The sequence below is a fragment of the Bombina bombina genome, chromosome 3, assembly GCF_027579735.1.
Source record: "Bombina bombina isolate aBomBom1 chromosome 3, aBomBom1.pri, whole genome shotgun sequence".
Lineage (NCBI taxonomy): Eukaryota > Metazoa > Chordata > Amphibia > Anura > Bombinatoridae > Bombina > Bombina bombina.
Genome location: NC_069501.1, coordinates 655,274,077 through 655,282,772, shown reverse-complemented (window position 1 = coordinate 655,282,772; position 8,696 = coordinate 655,274,077).

The following is an 8,696-nucleotide window of genomic DNA, read 5'->3' as shown; positions in this document are numbered from 1 at the left end:
CCTAAACCACCACTCCCGGACCCCGCCGCAACTAAATTAAATGTTTAACCCCTAAACCGCCGCTCCCATGACCCCGCCGCCATCTATATTAAACTTATTAACCCCTAAACTTAAGTATAACACTAACACCCCCCTAACTTAAATATTATTTAAATAAATCTAAATACACTTTACAATTATTAACCAACGCCTAGATTTGGAGTTTTGTAGGTAAAGACCTGCGGTGCTAACAAGGCTTTTTTTTCCAGCGCACCCTTAAGACAACGCTGGTATTTAGAGTTTCCTGAATGGCTGCGTTAGCCTCAGAAAAAAGAGCGTTGAGCAACATTTAGCTCTACTTCAACCCTCAATACCAGCGTTGCCTACGGTAGCGGTAAGCTGGAAAAACGTGCTTGTGCACGATATCCCCATAGGAAACAATGGGGCTGAGCTGGCTGAAAAAAAACTAACACCTGCAAAAAAGCAGTGTTCAGCTTCTAGCGCAGCCCCATTGTTTCCTATGGGGAAACACTCTCTAAGTCTGCACCTAACACCCTAACATGAACCCTGAGTCTAAACACCCCTAATCTTACACTTATTAACCTCTAATCTGCCTCCCCCGCTATCGCTGACTCCTACATTATAATATTAACCCCTAATCTTCCGCTCCGGACACCGCCGCCACCTACATTATAGCTATGAACCCCTAATCTACTGCCCCTAACATCGCCGACACCTATATTATATTTATTACCCCCTAATCTGCCCCCCCCACGTCGCCGCCACCTACCTACACTTATTAACCCCTAATCTGCTGCCACTATAATAAATGTATTAACCGCTACACCGCCGCACTCTCGCCTCGCAAACACTATAATTGCGGGCGGGAGATTAGGGGTTAATAATTGTAGGTAGGTGGCGGCGATGTTAGGGAGGGCAGATTAGGGGTTAATACAATTTATTATAGGGTTTGCGAGGCGGGAGTGCGGCGGTTTAGTGGTTAATACATTTATTATAGTGGCGGCGAGGTCCGGTCGGCAGATTAGGGGTTAATAAGTGTAGTTAGGTAGCGACGACGTTGGGTGGGGGGCAGATTAGGGGGTAATAAATATAATATAGGTGTCAGCGATGTTAGGGACAGCAGATTAGGGGTTCATAGCTATAATGTAGGTGGCAGCAGTGTCCGGTCGGCAGATTAGGGGTTAAAAAATTGTATTAGAGAGTTTGCGATGTGGGGGGGCCTCGGTTTAGGGGTACATAGGTAGTTTATGGATATTAGTGTACTTTATAGCACAGTAATTAAGAGCTTTATGTTCCGGCGTTAGCCCATAAAGCTCTTAACTACTGACTTTTTTTGGCGGTAGGAGTCTTGTCGGTAGAGGCTCTACCGCTCACTTCTTCCAAGACTCCAAATACCAGCATAAGGCAAATCCCATTGAAAAGATAGGATACGCAATTGACGTAAGGGGATCTGCGGTAGCCTGGAGTCGCGGAAAGAAAGTGAGACCCTTTCCTGGCTGACTCTAAATACCAGCAGGCGGTCAAAAGCAGCTTTAGGACCCCTTAACGCTGCTTTTGACGGCTAACGCCAAACTCTAAATCTAGCTGCAAATTATTCCTATTTAAAACTAAATCAGCTCTTTTACCATCCCTTAAAAGGGCTTTTTGTGGGGCAAAGCTCTTTTACCTGTAAAAAAAAATACAACCCCCCCAACATTACAACCCACCACCCACACATCCCTACTCTAAAACCCACCCAACCCCCCTTAAAAAACCTAACTCTAACCCCCTGAAGATCACCCTACCTTGAGCCGTCTTTACCCAGCCGGGCCGAATTCTTCATCCATGTGGGGCAGAAGAGGTCCTCCATCCGGCCGAAGTCTTCATCCAAGCGGCATCTTGTATCTTCAATCATCCGGAGCAGAGCGGAGCCATCCAGCCGACACGGAGCCATCTTCTTCCAACGACGTCCTAACACTGAATGCCTGGTCCTTTAAATGACGTCATCCAAGATGGCGTCCCTCGAATTCCGATTGGCTGATAGGATTCTATTAGTCAATCGGAATTAAGGTAGGAAAAATCTGATTGGTTGATGTAATCAGCCAATCGGATTGAAGTTCAATCCAATTGGCTTATTGGATCAGCCAATAGAATTGACCTCGCATTCTATTGGCTGATCCAATCTGTTGGCAGTCCTGAGACCATGGGGCATTGCGGTAGCACCTTACTTAGACAATATTCTAATCCAGGCACCGTCTTGTCTTCAAGTCTCATACCGACATTGTCATATCCTTCCTGAGGGCTCACGAGTGGAAGGTAAATCTGGAAAAGAGTTCTTTAGTTCCAAGGACAAGGGTGTCCTTCTTGGGAACTCTAAGGCATTCTGTTCTAATGAAGATTTTTTTGACAGAAGTCAGGCAATCAAGGATTATAAATACCTGTCGAATACTCCAATCCACTCTGAGGCCGTTAGTGGCTCAGTGTATGGAGGTACTCGGACTGATGGTGAGGACGATGGACATCATTCCATTTGCTCGGTTCCATCTCAGACCTCTGCAGCTAAACATGCTCAGACAGTGGAATGGAGATTATGCGGACTTGTCTCCTCAAATAATCATGGAAGAGGAGACGAGGGACCCTCTTCAATGGTGGTTGTCTCTGGATCATCTCTCTAAGGGAACCTACTTTCGCAGACCACCCTGGGTGATTGTAACAACAGACGCTAGTCTTTTAGGATGGTGAACCGTCTGGGGTTCTTTGAAGGCTCAGGGAGTGTGGACTCGTTCTGAGTTTCTCCTTTCTATCAATATTCTGGAATTGAGAGCAATTTTCAAGGCTCTTCTGGCCGGGCCTCAGTTAGCCTTGGCCCAGTTCATCGGATTCCAGTCGGACAATATAATGACTGTAGCTTACATCAATCATCAGACAGTGGGCGGAGACTCGCTCTTGTCACCTGTCAGCAATCCACATCCCAGGGGTGGACAACTGGGAGGCGGAATTTCTGAGCAGACAGGCTTTCTATCCGGGCGAGTGGGAACTTCATTTGGAAGTGTTCTCAAGTCTGATCCTCAAATGGGGTCAACCGGAGTTGGACCTTATGGCATCTTGGCAGAATGCCAAGCTCCCGAGGTACGGGTCGAGGTCCAGGGATCTGCAGGCGGAACTGATAGATGCTCTGACGGTCCCTTGGTTCTTTAAGCTTGCATTCCTGTTTTCCTCCGTTTGCACTTTTTCCTAGGGTCATTGCTCAAATTAAACAGGAGAGGGCTCCAGTGATCCTCAATGTTCCTGCCTGGCCTCGCAGGACTTGGTATGCGGACCTGGTAGACATGTCGTCTCTGACACCCTGGAGACTTCCATTGAGGAAGGACCTTCTCTTTCAAAGTTCATTTCGTCACCCAAATCTAGTTTCTCTGAAGCTGACTGCTTGGAGATTGAACGTTTAATTTTGTCAAAACGAGGTTTTTCTGATGCGGTCATAGATATGGCGTATATATCTTTATTGGTGCGAATCTAAGGGCTACTCATGGAGTAGAGTTAGGATTCCAAGAATTTTGCCTTTCTTCAAGAGGGTTTGGAAAAGCTTTTCTCAACAAGTTCCTTAAAGGGTCAGATTTCGTCCGTGTCTATTTTGTTACATAAACGTCTGACAGATGTTCCAGATGTTCAGTCTTTTTGTCAGGCTCTGGTCAGGATTAGGCCTATGTTTAAGCCTATTGCTCCTCCATGGAGTCTTAATTTGGCTATCAATGTTCTTCAAGGGGTTCCGTTTGAACCTAGGCATTCCTTAGATACTAAGTTACTATCTTGGAAAGTTTTATTTCTTGTAGCTATTTCTTCTGTTCGCAGAGTGTCCGAACTCTCGGCTTTGCAGTGCTCTTCTCCTTATTTTATTTTTCATGCTGATAAGGTAGTTTTGCGTACTAACTTAGGTTTTATTCCTAAAGTAGTTTCTGATCGAAACATTAATAAGGAAATTGTGGTACCTTCTTTATGTCCTAATCCTTCTTCTCAGAAGGAACGTCTTCTGCACAATCTTGATGTGGTTCGTGCTTTAAGGTTTTATTTGCAGACGACGAAGGATTTTCGTCAGTCATCTTCTTTGTTTGTTGTTTTCTTCGGAAATCGAAGGGGTCAGAAGGCTACAGCTACTTTGTATTCTATTTGGCTGAAGAGTGTCATTCGTTTTGCTTATGAGACCACTGGGAAGCAGCCTCCTGAGGGGATTACGGCTCATTCTACTTGGGCCGTGGCTTCTTCATGGGCATCCAAGAATGAAGCATCTGTTGAACAGATTTATAAGGCTGTTACTTGGTCCTCTCTGCACATTTTTTCTACATTCTATAAATTTGATATTTTTGCCTCAGCTGAGGCGGCTTTTAGGAGAAAGGTTCTTCAAGCAGTGGTGCCTTCTGTTTAGGTATCCTGTCTTGTCCCTCCCGTATCATCTGTGTCCTCAAAGCTTGGGTATTGTATCCCATAAGTAATGAAGATGATCCGTGGACTCGTCATATCCTTAAGAGGAAAAGAAAATGTATGCTTACCTGATAAATTTGTTTCCTCTTGGACATGACGAGTCCACGGCCTGCCCTGTTTTTTTTTCAGACAGGATGTTTCTTTTTCTAAACTTCAGACACCTCTGCACCTTTAGTTTTTCCTTTCTCTTACTAACTTCGGTCGTATGACTGGATTGGTGGGGAAGGGAGGAGCTATTTAACAGCTTTGCTGTGGTGCTCTTTGCCGCCTCCTGCAGACCAGGAGGTGAATATCCAATAAGTAATGAAGATGATACGTGGACTCGTCATGTCCAAGAGGAAACAAATTTATCAAGTAAGCATAAATTTTCTTTTTTTAGCAATCACCTCATAATTTTCACCCATTAGTAAAATTAGATTGATAACTCACAGACAATATTAAGAATATTACAGTATCAAGCGCTCACTGAATGCAGTGACAAGTGAAACAAAGTTTTTTTTGTTTAGGAGGTCTTTATTTCAAGTGGTCATAAATGTACATACAAAATTGTAATTTTTTACAATATAAACACAAGGCCATAGAATGCCAGTTTGTGATTTTCACTCTAACCAATGAAAAACAAGTATTAATAACACTAAAAAATATACAATGATATGTATCAGTTTAAAGGGACATTGTATTAAAATGTTAGTTAAGCTATTTCAATTTAAACTAATACTGCAGTATTGTTTTTGTAATTTGCAATAATCCTTACTGGCTGATAAGGACAACGGCTTATGCTATACTGAAAGGGATGGACCAGTCTCTGCAAGTGCAACAAGAAAACATTGATTTATTCAGGAGAGGAACACAATTTTTTTTTTTTTTCAAAAAGCACTTAAATGCATTTTAAATGATTTATTTTAAAATAAACAAAATGATTACAATGTCCCTTTAAAAAAAATAAAGAAAATAAAAAGCTTTTGAGGAGGTATAGTAAACCTTGAGAGGTTTCAGTGGTTCTTTATATAAAGGATAATAGTAAACATAAAAAGGAAACCATGATACAGCTATGACATATGAGGTAATAAAATTCCATCTTTAGGTACTTGTAACATATTGCTTATTCAACCTTTTGATATCCTTTTGACCATAACTGGAAAATTACTGATATGTTTACATTTTCTACTTATCAACTTTATTTACATTGTACAATTTCCATAATAGTAAAATGCTACATTAAAAAGGACCTCAGGCTGAAGTAAGCATAGTTATTTCACTGGGAAAGCATTTAAATGTCACTTTACGGTTAGTGATATGTAAAGATGTAGGGTTAGGATCAAAGCTAGCACTCCTTGACTGTCAGAAAGACATGTAGAACATTGCTAAGCAAGGCATTTCAGACTCTCTGATAGTAAAGGGGTTAAATGAATGCCGGAACACTTTAATTGTTTCACTAAAGTCCCATGACCTAAAATAATTGAATAGATCTTACAGGGACAGACTTCACTGAATTCACTAAAAAAAGGTTGGAACCTGGAAACCACAGGGAAATGTGAGTTGCCTCCAATATAAAGTTTTGAGGCAATCTGGGATCAGTTATCTCACAGGGGAGAGTAGGAGCAGTAACATGAGCACCTTGTTTAGTATAGTTTAGAGTTTAGTTTAGTATACATTAATTTTCTCCAGCATACAGCTAGTAAGATAAATCAGTGAGACATGAAGGTGCAGCATGCTTAGAGATTATAATAAAAATGGTATAGAATGTCACACACACACCAAAAGAACACATCTTTCTATTCCAAGGAATACCTCCCTGAAGCCACATATTAATGTACCTAGAGACAATAGAAAGTACAATGCAATTTGTAAAAGACACACAGAAAAATACAAAGTATGATCCTAATTTGTTAACTTTATACAAACATATTCTACAACTTTAGAGAATTGAGCCCTTACACTTTACATTTTGAAAAGTTACCATGAAATCAATAGGGTTAGATTACAAGTAGAGCTTAAGTGAAAAAGCTAAGTGTGTTCATTAAAAGATAAATTAGGGTTGCCACTTTTAGTTCAGGCCAAACACTTTTGTGGTGTACATAGAACAGCAAAACAATGTTTGCAGGGTATACACTACGCATATATTTTGTGATTAAGTAACATTAGAATGTATGGAGTTAATTACAGCTTTCTAAATTATTTTGACTATAGAAAGACTATATTTGTGCTTTGAAGAACTGCTTGATATAGAAAAAGTATTGGGGCTGATCACAATCTATCAGTCATTTGTTCTCAAAATGGCTATTGTCTTTCTGACCAAATTGGCGAGTTCCTCACATATTAAACAGAAACATTTTCAAAACTGCCTTTTTGTGTGGTAAGTACCTGTTTTAGAAATAGAAACTGGGAGGTCACCTGAAACTGACACATGCAATAGCCAATTCAAACCTCTTAAGGTTACAGGAATGTTCTAGTCTTTTAGCCCCTTTGTTCACTGTGCAAAGAAAATACTCGTTCACATGTATCATATTAACCTTATGTTATCAGAATAAACTTTAAAGGGACATTAAACCCAAATTTTTTCTTTCATGATTTAGAAAAAGCATGCCATTCTAAACAACTTTCTAATGTGCTTCTATTGTCTAATTTGCTTCATTCTCTTGATATACTTAGCTGAAAAGCATATCTAGATAGGCTCAGTAGCTGCTGATTGGTTGCTGCACATAGATGCCTCGTCTGATTGGCTCACCCATGTGCAATGCTATTTCTTCAACAAAGGATATCTAAATAATGAAGCAAATTAGATAATAGAAGTAAATTGGAATGTTGTTTAAAATTGTATTATCTATCTGAATCATGAAATACATTTTTGGGGTTTAGTGTCCCTTTAACACTGATCCTGGCATGATGGCCATACATCTACAGTCACTTCAGAACTACAAACTGTACAAATTGTGTGATTTCATGTTTAATTTTAATAATTGACTAACAGTACTGGTATCTTTTAAATCAGGATTTAAAAGGGGATAGCAGAACTGCAACTTTGAAAGGAACCTATTGTTATCAGTTTCCTTTTGGACCTTATGTTATCAGTAGGGGCAGATTGTACACCATTTTCTATCACTATATGATCACTTTTCAAATTTGACAAGTATTTTTTTTTAATAATATTTAATTCTATTGTTTGCTAAAGAACAGTTTACATTTTGGCGTGAAAAGATGCAAGATGGCAACTGTGGGTTTTTACATCTTCTTATACTGTATTTTAACATACCTGAACTGCAAATCGTGAACCTTCTGCCTTGCAACATTGTATCTGCCTAAAAGACCCTTAAACAAGATTGTGCCTTTGTGCCTCCTGTGGCCATTTCAGAGAGTTTTACACATGTGCAAGATAGTTGTTTCCAAATAGGCATGAAATAGTTGTAAAGACGTCCAAAATGTCCTTTAGAGGATGAATCGAGTGCCTGGAGGTGTTGAATTCAAAAAGCCAAAACTGGCATAAAGAAAGTGCTGAAACGTGGCTCAAAAATGGACTATGATTGGCGAGAACTTTTCAGCCCCATAAAAGAAATAGTACTTTAATTTAAGATCTGAAAATACATTTGCGTGTGTGGGAAAGAGACAAAACCGTGATATTCTGATTGCATTGAATCTAGAGCCTTTTTTTGCCAGAAAAAAAGAGCTGGAAAATCCTCAGCTGATAGATTGTGATTGAGGCCCTTATTACCTGTATGAAAGCAAATTAAGCATTTCTAAGTGAGCAATTGCTCATACATTTATACTCTGCAAATGGTATAACTTCTGAGGAAGGGGATGCATTATCCCCGAAACGTTGCACTTTGTATTACAGTAAAGATATTTTAAAATAGAACCAGAGAGTGCAAGTTTCTTAAATTTTCTATAATATCCACTAGCACCCTGGCAGACGATTTGGAAGTGAGAGTGCACATCTCTGCTACACACACACACACATATATATATATCCCTATCAAATTAATAAATATGTTAGATGCATAAAAGTCATTTTATTTTTCTTTGTTGCATCTAAATTAGGGAATACTCTAATAGACCATTTGTGCACAAACATGCTCTACATGTTAGTCTCAAAAGCTAAATAAACTATTTTTACATGTCAATTATGTCTTCCACGTACAGTGCAACATTTTTGGGGGGAGGATTTTACATGTAAAATTGATCTTGAAACTAACAAGAAATAGATGGTTTAAACACAACCTTTCCTCAGTGATAAATTGCACTGC